Source organism: Schistocerca serialis, chromosome 5, assembly GCF_023864345.2.
Source record: "Schistocerca serialis cubense isolate TAMUIC-IGC-003099 chromosome 5, iqSchSeri2.2, whole genome shotgun sequence".
NCBI lineage: Eukaryota > Metazoa > Arthropoda > Insecta > Orthoptera > Acrididae > Schistocerca > Schistocerca serialis.
Genome location: NC_064642.1, coordinates 390,402,284 through 390,415,565, shown reverse-complemented (window position 1 = coordinate 390,415,565; position 13,282 = coordinate 390,402,284).

Sequence of the window (13,282 nt, the reverse complement as noted above, 5' to 3'; positions counted from 1 at the left end):
ATTCACCCCAACCTTTCCGCCCCTCCCCCTCCTGCCCCTCCCCACGGGTTCCTTCTACTCACTGCTCCTTCCTCGACTCGCTGCCGGCTACTTTAGTGTTGCACGTGCCCTTGAAAACAGTTCCCTGTAGTAGCAGGGTGTCTACAGCCCCTTATTAATCAAAGTACGGATCTCCACGCTTTACTGCCACAGTAGTGCCCGTATTTTAGACAGAGCACAGGAAATAGGAGTAATTTCTACCTCCTGATAATTCGTTCTATCTTCCAGGATAATTCTCGGTTCTATGGGATGAAAGAAGTTGCTACATTCTACTTAAACTACTATTCCGTTTCTGGAAGTTGTATTGTCGGTACAAGGCGAAAGCTCGTACAATATTCCACTCTGTGTAGCCCTTCTTACGAAAACTCGTCTTCATACGTACTAGTGCTTGGCTGACAATGTCCATATCAGACATTGTGCGATTCCTTGTACCAGTGTTTTCAGCATCCCATAAAGAAAGAACTAGTTGTTCAATCTCATTAGTATACTTCAAGGTATCCAGAATTCCTTTATTATTAGTGACAAATTGGTCTTTGTACAAGATAAGGAGTATTGAAGTATATTGGTTACAAACTGCGGCGTGCACACACTTCGTTCAACATGTACACATTACTACAGATATTCGGATTTAAGTTATGAGATGTTAGATATGCCTGCCATCATTGGTGATCATGTGGCACAGACGAATAGCGGAATACTGCATGATTCGCTGAAGTGTCGGAACATCGATGCTGTCGATGACCTCCTCAATGGCTGTTTTCAGCTCAGCAATGGTTTTTGGGTATTGCTGTACACCTTTTCTTTAATATATCCCCACAAAAAAGGAGTCGCATGTGTTCAGATCGGGAGAATAAGAGAGCCAATCGAGGCCCATTCCAGTGGCCTCTGGGTAACCCAGAGCAAGAATGCGGTCCCAAAGTGGTCTTCAAGGACATCAAACGCTCTCCTACTTCGATGGGGTCGAGCTCCGTCTTGCACGAGCAATTTCTTGTAGAAATCAGGGTCAGTTTGTATAATGGGGATGAAACCATCACCCTAAGCCTTCATGTATCGTTCGGTAGTCACCGTGCCAACACAGAATATCGCAACGATTATTCCGTGACTGGACACTGGACACCACACAGCCAAACGTTGAGGGTGAAGAGACTTCTCGGTCACGAAATAAGGATTCTCAGTCCCCCAAACGCGCCAACTTTGATTATTAATGAACCCAACCAAATGGAAGTGGGCTTCATCTCTAAACCAAACCATATTCACATCAAGTCCTGGTCGTCATCTCCGCGGACAGTAGTGTTGGCGAAACACAGCCGCTCTTTCATGACCATGGAGCTTAATGGGTGATAGGTTAGAAGTTTGTATGGGAAGAGATGCAGGTCATCAACAATAATTTGTCGCAGTGTATCCCGGTCGATTCCCGCTTGTTGTGCAGCTCGTCTGATCGATTTGTTGGGGCTGGTTTGAAACAGCGTGTGTCCTCACGAAGTTTTAGGGGCGTTTTCACCCTCTTTGGACGACCGACATTGCAACACTGTCATCATCACGAACACTACACGTTCTCTCGAACTTGCAAATCAAATTCTTGATTATCAGTTCACTTGGACCGGTTGTCCACAGCTTGAACTCGGTCGCAAACTTCCTTTGAGCAGCAGTTGGCTGTTATTGCTGGCGTAGTAGGTCTTCACAAGCGTTATACACTCAGCCACGCCCGTGCGCATGCGCATACTAATTCCCATCATGCCCAGCAGCCAACCGCGCAGTTTCAACGCTCCAACGTAAATCGTTCATAAGTTATGATGATTTTATTTCATATAGGTCTATAACTGTAACCCTGTAATTATTTGCGCTGGTACCGAGAAGCTCTGATGAAGAGATGGACACCACTGTGTTTATTCGAATATGCATGGATGCACATTCTCTTCCCATTTCTGTTATGTGGCTCTTAAATCTCAGAATGAATATTTGTTTTGGGCGTGATTCTGTGAGGAGGTCAGCTGTTATGCAAAGATGCATGTTTCGTTACGTTTGGTGCCAACCTGACTCTCGTAGTAGATTGTCAAAGATGCACTAGTAGTGGGAAAGTATACAGTGCTTGGTAGCAAGTCCCTTCATCACGTTCAGGGTTGAGTAGAGTGACCCATTACGGATGCTCCGTCGTTTTGCATCACTTTGGTTGGGCGAGGGTATGGATGGAACCTGTACTGCTCTCCGTCAAGCAGTCTGCTAATTTAACGAGAGGATGAGGTATATCAGATCAGTTGACTAACCTGTTCTTTTTCAGCATCATCCCATTTATACTCACGTTATGAGCGTTGTCTAAATTTTTTCTGTGTATATTGCACAGTTAAAACTCACTATTCTAACGTGAGCATCGAGAGCTTTGTAATACGGTTTTAAGTTATTAATTCTGTGGTGCGTTCAGCGTCCACAATAATATACCAGTTGATTTCTCGGTTAGAAATCGTTTAACTACTTCATTTTATTAAATTCCAGAATTTGGAAGACTTTTGTTGCTAACATGCACTTCTCGCTCTCTGAAACCTTTAAAAATGTCGCAGAAACCGTAAAAGAGTAATCATTTCCTTACTGCACTTTCAATTTTGCAATTAGGCGTGTGAATGGTGTGAAATATTTAACGAATTTTGCATGTGACGTGAGTTGATTTGATTTATTTTTTCTTTGTGTTTACGCTGCCAGGTGTGCAGTACTGTTCGGAGAAACGGGCACAGGCATCCTGAACTAAATTCAGGTAGGTTCTCCGTGTAAAATTATAATACAAAATCCAAGAACAGTCACGGACGGTGAATGGTTTGGAGCCAATGATTTCCGAGATCCCACGTGGACTTTGCTGCACAGTCGATGAGCTAACGATCGTTCTTGTGGAAAATCGAGTAGAGATTGCGCTCGTTTCATCTGAAGATTTGATACTATCCAAGAACGTTCAAAGACGGTGTGTTAATTCTTTTGCAATGGAAAGATGTTATTGGAATGTTGTGATTGGTGCGTCAGTACTTTCATCGTTCTTGTAGAAGTGCAGTGACGGTTTTGCAAATGTTCGTGTGACGGATTTAGTAGGATGTATTTCATTTTTGTCTATTAACTGTGCATATTTGTGTCTGCTGTTAAATTGTATTTAACAGAAAACAATGCATGCAAGAATAGAATAACACAGAAACGAATGATGTTACATACTTCTTATAAATTTTGACTCTCCCCGTATGCTGACCATCGTTCTCAGCATAGAGTGGCATTAGCTACCATGTGCGCCTGCTTGCCCGGCGCAGCATTTCTGGAGTGATCATTCTCAAGGCTGTCTTTCGGCCAGATATAAATATTCCGAGACCGGGAGCTACGGTGCACAGCACAAAAAAATGGTTCAAATGGCTCTGAGCACTATGGGACTTAACTGCTGCGGTCATCAGTTCCCTGGAACTTAGAATTACTTAAACAGAACTAACCCAAGGACATTACACACATCCATGCCCGCGGCAGGATTCGAACCTGCGACCGTAGCGATCGGCCGGTTCCAGACTGTAGCGCCTAGAACCGCTCGGCCACTCCAGCCGGCTTCACAGCACATTCATCATTCGTCATTATCTTATGGTAATGCTAGTAAAGCTGAAAGTAACTATTCGCACGAATCACGTCGCGTTTTCTTATCAAGATTACTTAATTCATTCATAGGTCGAAATGATCGGTAACCTTCTTTCGTCAATCAACGACGCATGAAGTTTCTAGGAATGTTCATGTCCGCCAACCGCATAATTTTCAGTGACTTCATTATCTGTAAAATGATAAGGAGAGGAGAAGAAAGGAAGGGAAAGGGGAGGGATCACTGCTGTCAGCTGCACTGGGACATTGCGTGGAATCTGCGGCGACGAGTGAAAATGTGTACCGGGCCGGGATTCGAACCCGGGATCTCCAGGTGCGGTGACCACTGCCCCATCCGGGACACAGTGTTATCGTTACTGCCCGGATTGTCTAGGCTCGCCTCACCGCCGATCCACACTTCCATCGAGCGCCACCTATCAGCAGCCCCTGTCAGTTTCATCCATACTCGCTCTTCCTAGATTCCCATAGGAGGTCGGAAGTATCCGTGCTTTCGGAAATGGACAGGGACTGTTGATATGTGGTGCTCGATGGGAGTGTGGATCAGCCGTGGGGCGAGCCGAGATAGTCCGTGCAGTTGTGATAACGCTGTGTCCTGATAGCGCAGTGGTTGCCGCACCTTCATAGTAAACTGGAGATCTCGGGTTCGAATCCCCGTCCGGTACACATGTCTCGCTCGTCGCCGTCGATACTGCATAATGTCGCATTGCAGCTGACAGCAGAGACCCCTCCACTTTCCTTTCCTTTCTCCCCTCTCCACCTTCAATCTCCATATAATGAATAACAGCTGATGATTCTGCGTGGTTTCTTCGCACATGTCTGAAAGAACAGACACTATACATTCATTTGACTTTATTATCGTTGTTATATTTTTTGCATCTTCCACTGCGTGGTGTATCTGTCACAGACCCAGTTACAAACACCTTTATTTCCAGTTTCTAAAGATTAACCACCACTTGAAGCGCTTAAAAAGGTATTCTCTAATTTCATCATATGTCTCGCCCGTTCGTTTCTTTTCGTGCACCGATACGCTCAGAAGAAGACGTTCTTCAGTTGTAGATCCACTTGTATCCATCATTATAACACAAATGTTTACAACAGCGTTGTCTTTGTGGGACACAACACGATCACATGACGCATTTTCATGGAGTGGCGCCTACACTGTTGGAATTTGAGGGATCTGTACCAGAAGGCAGACCTACTAAGGGAATGGAACGTTATTGTCGACCTACAATACATTTGCAGATTCACGTAACCGAGAAAATAAATGTTAAGCTACTTGAATACTTTCCAGTCGTGACTTCTGGCTCAAACTACAACACAGTGAAATTCTTCATCTGCTATAACTAAATGTATACGGTCGACATTAGCAATCACTGCATGCTTTCAAGTAGAAGATTTACAAGTTGCATACATCCTTTAGTTGCAGTTTATAGAAACATCAGACTATTTTAAGGTCTGATTTCCTGTCGACGTATTACAGTTCTGGCATCTTGTGTTCTACATTATTTCTCTCAGCTCCACGCTTGATGACTGTAATAACAACAATTAATTTATCGGTTAAAATAATTACAAGTGAATATACTTACGAAGAAAGCAGTACCGACAGGATTGTGGTATGGAAGGCATCAGCACATCGCTCTGCCGACAGTTCTCAGTTTCCCAAATCTCGTGTGGCGCCGTGGTCTCCGGAGGAGCAAACTATTATCTCCACCAGTGAATTAGGTTAACTAGTCACTATTGAGCAAGCAGTAAAGGAAACAAAAGAAAAATTCGGAGTAGGTATTAAAATCCATGGAGAAGAAATAAAAACTTTGAGGTTCGCTGATGACATTGCAATTTTGTCAGAGACAGCAAAGGACTTGGAGGAGCAGTTGAACGGAATGGCTAGTATCTTGAAAGGAGAATATAAGATGAACATCAACAAAAGCAAAACGAGGATAATGGAATGTAATCGAATTAAGTCGGGTGATGCTGAGGGAATTAGGTTAGGAAATGAGACACTTAAAGTAGTAAATGAGTTTTGCTATTTGGGGAGCAAAATAACTGATGATGGTCGATGTAGAGAGGATATAAAATGTAGACTGGCAATGGCAAGGAAAACGTTTCTGAAGGAGAGAAATTTGTTAACATCGAGTATAGATTTAAGTGTCAGTAAGTCGTTTCTGAAAGTATTTGTATGGAGTGTAGCTATGTGTGGAAGAGAAACGTGGACGATAAATAGTTTGGACAGGAACAGAATAGAAGCATCCGAAATGAGATGCTACAGAATAATGCTGAAAATTAGATGGGTAGATCACATAACTAATGAGGAGGTATTGAATAGAATTGGGGAGAAGCTGAGTTTGTGGCACAACTTGACGAGAAGAAGGGACCGGTTGGTAGAACATGTTCTGAGGCGTCAAGGGATCACAAATTTAGCATTGGAGGGCAGCGTGGAGGGTAAAAATCGTAGAGGGAGACCAAGAGATGAATACACTAAGCAGATTCAGAAGGATGTACGTTGCAGTAGGTACTGGGAGATGAAGAAACTTGCACAGGATAGGGTAGCATGGAGAGCTGCCTCAAACCAGTCTCCGGACTGAAGACCACAACAACAACAGTGACTAACAAACTTTTGTGGCCTGCAGTAGTACTTCTATGGGAATTAAGTCTGACAATAACTTGCTTCGTGATTTTGAATGTGTTTTGTGGTCGGGCAAAAATTCCAAATAGACAGCAATGGTGTCGCAGTGTAGGAGTATTGTATATAATTTTTTTCTGGTCGTTATTTCAGTGAATGCAGAAGTTAAAATTTTTCACTAATACGTCAATTTCTATTCTAAGGGGGCCGTTTGTGCTGAGTTTTAACGGTCATTCACGCATGAATACACCAGAGAGGGGCCGGAAAGGCCATTTTGGTCGTGTAACTGGCAAGGAAACTAATGACGGTGCATTATCTTCCTCATTGATGTGGAAACTGATGCTAGATCTTGTAATAGACCAACCGAGTACACAAAGCTTATTCGGTTTAGTATTTTTGTCATATGAATCCATAAAAACCATCCCAGCCCAGTAATCCTAACATTCATTATCACCTATTAAGAATAAGGGATTCTACTTTCGCCGCATCAAGTGGAATTTTATTCATGATTCGCAGTGAGCCATGATCTCTCTCTTGCTCTAAGGAGGAAGATTTTTGATTTGGCTATTAGTGGTACCGCAAGTTCAATGGCTCTAACGGGTCTGCTTAAACCAACGTGACTCTAAAATCAAAAAGAACGCAATTTCCGTCAGACTTTACTGAGATCGCCCAATTAGTGCTTTTATTAATTAATTACCTTGCTAATCAGAATGATTTTAATGAGGACTTGCGAACTATTCTTCCGTGAGGCGGTGAATTTGTAGTGAATGAGAAACAGGTAAATTGACATCAATATTGTATATTTATTAACAAAAGACGCGAAACTGAATCTTTTACAACTACAAAGAGAGAACCTCTTTGTTCTTACTCGATCTGATAGCGTTAAAAATGAACTTATAGGAGCTGGGCTAGCAGCCTGCCTTTTCCACAATGATGAGGAGACAAATGAATGATGGGCAAGGAAACGAGGAATCTGATCGTCGTGACTCTAATTCACTCCACTTCTACATGATTAGCAGAACAATAGCTGAATACAAGGATAAGAAGAAGCCAACGTGGCCTCTGAATCAAGTAACACTCATCAGTGTCCAGAGGATTAAATTACTGCGGATATGAATCGTTGCTATAAGGTCACCTCTTGCCACGTGATCACGTGGCCTAGCACAAAGGGCTAAGCCCATTTCACAAATTATGGAATCTTCACTCCAAGTGCATTTCACAAAAAAGAAAGAATGATGGAGGCGCAACTGTAAATTTGAGAGTGAGAATCTTTGCCCCGATATGAACTACAACCGACGTTTCGCTTCTATGGACACAGGTCGGATACGAAAGCCAGCAACAAATAAATTCTTACGGAATAAACATCGGAAAAAAACGAAGACTACGAACGCGCTCTAAGCGGAGGGTTTCCTATCTCACTCCTGATACTGTAACCAACGAAGTTTACGAAGAACACTTATACTTACCGATACGAGACCACGATGCGTGCCTCCAGCCACGATCAGCAACAAATTGGAATTGACCGAAGACTTCCCCGTCTCCAGAGTGGAGCTGGGAGCGTTAGGTAGCGAACGTTCGGCGCGCTCCTTCAGTGGCGAAAACATGGTTCAAACGGCTCTGAGCACTACGGGACTTAACTGCTGAAGTCATCAGTCCCCTAGAACTTAGAACTACTTAAACCAAGCTAACCTGAGGACATTACACACATCCATGCCCGAGGCAGGATTCGAATCTGAACCGTAGCGGTCGCTCGGTTCCACACTGTAGCGCCTAGAACTGCTCGACCACCCCCTACACCGGCCAGTCAGGGGCCGGAGTTCTCAGGGAGCCAACTTCGCGGTGTTGCAAGAGAGTGAGACGTGAAATTTCAGAGCTGGTACGACAGCTTGAGAGCCTGAGAAGAGGGACGACTTTAGCCATCACCTACCATTCAAACTGGTCTCACGTGCTCCCCCTAGAACAGCGATCCAGGCAGGAAAGGTGTAGCCATCATGGCTACAGGGAAGCTCCTGAATCGACTGCAGAAAATACAAAATTCCGCTGTCATTTCTCTCACTAATAAGGGCGATGTTAACAGAGGGACTTACCCACACATGCACGCATTCAACTGCAGTTATAAGAGACTGGTGTAAAATAGTTTTGTTACAAAGAGAATAAAACATGAAAGACTCACGTCTTTCAAAACATCACCAACTTCGTCTCATGTTATAAGAAGAAGAAAGCACACAAGCAAGATATCGGCCCCAGCAATCGATACTGCACGAAAATCTGGGCCATAATTCTGACAGTACTCAGCTATGGCCTTTTGAATGTATAGCTTTTGATCTTTAGTATGCAGCAGTTTTTTTACAGGCTTCGCCCCACTGCAGCCGTTTAATGGCCGATCTGGAGTGCCGAGGGAGTAAGAGGTTCGCGAATTACTGTTCCGGCATTGGTAACACGCTTTGATCATTGTGTCAAAGAGAGCGGTTCCCAACCAACAGGCGGTGCCAGAGATTTTTTGTTTAGCACATTTCTATGGTATGCTTCAGAAATGCTGTGCAAAAAGACTGAAACGAATGAAGATGTCTTTAAAGAAGTAGCGTATTTCTATTCTGTTTTGACATCGCTGTTGTGTGTTATTTATTTGGATTTTAAAACTCTTCACTGTTCTTCAGCGTGACAGGCATTATTAAAGTGCAAGTCGAAAATCATTAACTTCGTTTCGTAATATTCCTTCAGTTGCTTCGGTTATATTGTTTTTTATTTTGGGGCATATAGATAACTACAGAATATCATTGCAAGTGTGTAGTACATCAACTTCAAGTACACATACGTACTGTGAATATAACACCGTATATATGTGTACGCGAAGTTGATATACTAAACACTCATTTTACTTACTGTTTTTTTTTTTTTTTTTACATAAGGTAACATGTTTTCTCGGATAAGAGTGCAAAATAAGTTGGGACGATGCGTCCATCTTCCCCTCCTCTTCCCTAGATTTCAAAACCCCGTGAATAGGAGAACTCTGGTTGTCACTCCATTGTACAGGCTTCGCGTTCGGGCGTTACGCGACCAAAGTGGGGCGGAGTGAGTGAAAAACAAACTGTGCGTGCGAAAGTTTAAAAGCTGTATTTCCGAAAGATCATAACTGCGTATTATCAGAATTGTGGCTCAGATTTTATCGCGGAATCGATTGCAGCGGCTGACATCTTGCATATGTATTTTGTCTTGTTCAAAATATCATGTCCACTTGGTGATGTTTCCTTGTAAGTACTGCAGCCATCAGGTCTATAAAAGACTCTAGTTAGTCGGAGACAGATCATGATATTGTTGCCTATTAGTTGCTATAGTCAAATCACCCGGAATGGCAACTTGTACTCGCTATCTCATCTGGACCATCAACGTATCGATGGCACCGCTATGGACACGCGCCATGTTCTACTGTTGTCTGCAGTCATCGACAGTGTCTCTCTTTCTTAACCTCAATGAAGTGTTTTATTTCTTCATTCTGTTTGTGTCCTCTGATTATTAATGTGTGCGATTTTATTGACTGACTAAGCATTGTCTCCCTGTTCAGAGAAACGCATCAGGTTAAAACCAGCCTGTCAGTTTCATTCTCATTAAGAATACTCAATCGAGAGAGGGAGAGATCGTTTTGGTTTTTGTGTGTGGACAATATGGATTTTGTTACGCAAATGAAGCTTACATGATGATTGCGGAGGTTTCCTCTTGCAAAATATATTCCGTTATTCATGCATTGGTTTGGACATATTGGTGCGGGCCCTGGCAGATCGTGGGTGGCATAGCGTTCCTGAAGTGCACAGTGCAGCAGCACGATGGGATACCTAACTAAACTCCACCCGAACAGGTCATGAAGGCACAACGGTACAGACCGGCAGCCATGTCATCCTCAGCCCACAGGCGTCAGCGGATGCGGATATGGAGGGACATGTGGTCAGCACACCGCTCTCCCGGCTCTCTGTCAGTTTACGAGACAGGAGCCCCTACTTCTCAATCAAGTAGCTCCTCAGTTTGCCTCACAAGGTTTGAGTGCCCCCCCCCCCCCTCCACTTACCAACAGCGCTCAGCAGACCTGATGGTCACCCATCCAATTGATAGCCTAGCCCGACAGGGCTTAACTTCGGTGATCTTATGGGAACCGATGGGGTAGCTGGTTCAGCAAATTAACGAGTCACCTCTTGCATGGATAGTCTGGTCTCCTGTCCTCCTTGGTTGGTCATCCTCGGTATTCAATATCCGAGACCCCTGGCTATTGGGGCAGGTGCCGTGACACCGGACACTGACCATGTCCGAAGGTTCGTAGCATTCATGCTGGTTGCAAAGCAAAGCCCGTGAGAGAACAATCACATGTACATTGGACCCGGTTATGAATCTGACGATGTCGCAACTAGCCGGCCGAAGTGGCCGTGCGGTTAAAGGCGCTGCAGTCTGGAACCACAAGACCGCTACGGTCGCAGGTTCGAATCCTGCCTCGGGCATGGATGTTTGTGATGTCCTTAGGTTAGTTAGGTTTAACTAGTTCTAAGTTCTAGGGGACTAATGACCTCAGCAGTTGAGTCCCATAGTGCTCAGAGCCATTTGAACCATTTTTTGATGTCGCAACTGGCACCAGATCGGTGAGCGAAGACAAGATTACAGAAAATTTTAGGTAGGAGTTTGGACTATAGGTAAAATCTTGTGGGGGCGAGCAGCACTATCTCGAACTAGGATAGCTCCTGGATTTCAGCACCGCACCTTGTTGCTGGCGCTTGGACGTTATCGGCTCGAGCTTTAGACAAAGGAAACAGTGCCCTAGCTGATTGAGCGACGTCTTACATTAGCCAGAGTGGGAGCACTCACATTGTCTTTCATAGGGGCGGAAGCACGAGTTCTTTCAGATTGATTCGAGCTGACATCTTCTCCCAAGCTGGAGGTCTAGGATCAAACTGTAAATTTGTTTAAACAGAAAAATTACGAGACTGGCTCAAGTACACTACTGGCCATTAAAATTGCTACACCACGAAGATGACGCGCTACAGACGCGAAATTTAACCAACAGGAAGTAGATGCTGTGATTTGCAAATGATTAGCTTTTCAGAGCATTCACATAAGGTTGGCGCCGGTAGCGACACCTACAACGTGCTGACATGAGGAAAGTTTCCAACCGATTTCTCATACACAAACAACAGTTGACCGGCGTTGCCTGATGAAACGTTGATGTGATGCCTCGTGAAAGGAGAAGAAATGCGTACCATCACGTTTCCGACTTTGATAAAGGTCGGATTGTAGCCTATCGCGATTGTGGTTTATCGTATTTCGACATTGCTGCTCGTGTTGGTCGACATCCAATGACTGTAAGCAGAATATGGCATCGGTGGGTTCAGGAGGGTAATACGGAACGCCGTGCTGGATCCCAATGGCCTCGTATCACTAGCAGTCGAGATGACAAGCACTTTATCCGCATGGTTGTAACGGATCGTGCAGCCACGTCCCGATTCCTGAGTCAACCGATGGGGACGTTTGCAAGACAACAACCATCTGCAAGAACAGTTCGACGACTTTTGCAGCTGCATGGACTACCAGCTCAAAGACCATGGCTGCGGTTACCCTTGACGCTGCACCACAGACAGGAGCACCTGCGATGGTGTACCCAACGACGAACCTGGTTCTGTTTACAGCATCATGATGGTCGCATTCGTGTTTGGCGACATCGCGGTGAACCCACATTTGAAGCGTGTATTCGACAACCCCATAGTGGCGTGTCACCCGGCGTGATGGTATGGGGTGCCATTGGTTACACGTCTCGGTCACCTCTTGTTCGCACTGACGGAACATTGAACAGTGGACGTTACATTTCAGATGTGTTACGACCCGTGGCTCTACCCTTCATTCGAACCCTGCGAAACTCTACATTTCAGCAGGATAATGCACGACCGCATGTTGCAGGTCCTGTACGGGCCTTTCTGGATACAGAAAATGTTCGACTGCTGCCCTGGCCAGCACATTCTCCAGATATCTCACCAATTGAAAACGTCTGGTCAATGGTGGCCTAGTAACTGGCCCGTCACAATACGCCAGTCACTACTTTTGATGAACTGTGATATCGTGTTGACGTTGCATGGGCAACTGTATCTGTACATGCCATCCAAGCTCTGTCTGACTCAATGCCCAGGCGTATCAAAGCCATTATTACGGCCAGAGGTCGTTGTTCTGGGTACTGATTTCTCAGGATCTATGCACCCAAATTGCGTGAAAATGTAATCACATGTCAGTTCTAGTATAATATATTTGTCCAATGAATTCCCGCTTATCATCTGCATTTCTTCTTGGTGTAGCAATTTTAATGGCCAGTAGTGTAATAACAAACTTTTCGAAAGAGAGAAGGAAATGTTTGCTACGTGAAAAAATTCATTAAAGATGAATTCCTAAAATGGTTCAAATGGCTCTGAGCACTATGCGACTTAACTTCTGAGGTCATCAGTCGCCTAGAACATAGAACTAATCAAACCTAAATAACCTAAGGACATCACACACATCCATGCCCGAGGCAGGATTCGAACCTTCAACCGTAGCGGTCGCTCGGCTCCAGACTGTAGCGCCTAGAACCGCACGGCCACTTCGGCCGGCCTGCTACGTGAACTCTCGTTAGCGGGATTCCTGACAGTCTCTGCCACTGGACTACCAGTAAGTTTTGATTATCTCAGTGGAGTGTCGTTTTATCTTGGCCGGGACGCGAAGCATTATAGTTCCCTTAGGAAGTGACTGCGCCTTAGCAGTTCTCTTCCGCTCGACAAGGGCAGAGGCGAGAAATTCATCGTCAGCGCGGCCCGTGCAGCGCAGGTGCCATCTGCAGTTGCTGGAATCGCAGCTCATTATGTCGCCTCTTAAATTTGAGAACTTCTGGCGGCAAAGAGAGGCGATACGTCAATGATGAGACAGGGGTAAGCGCGTTTTCAGTTAAGACACGGAAGACCTCGTTTTAAATCACGCTCTGACAGTCGATGCCCTAGTCATGACTCATTCATTTCG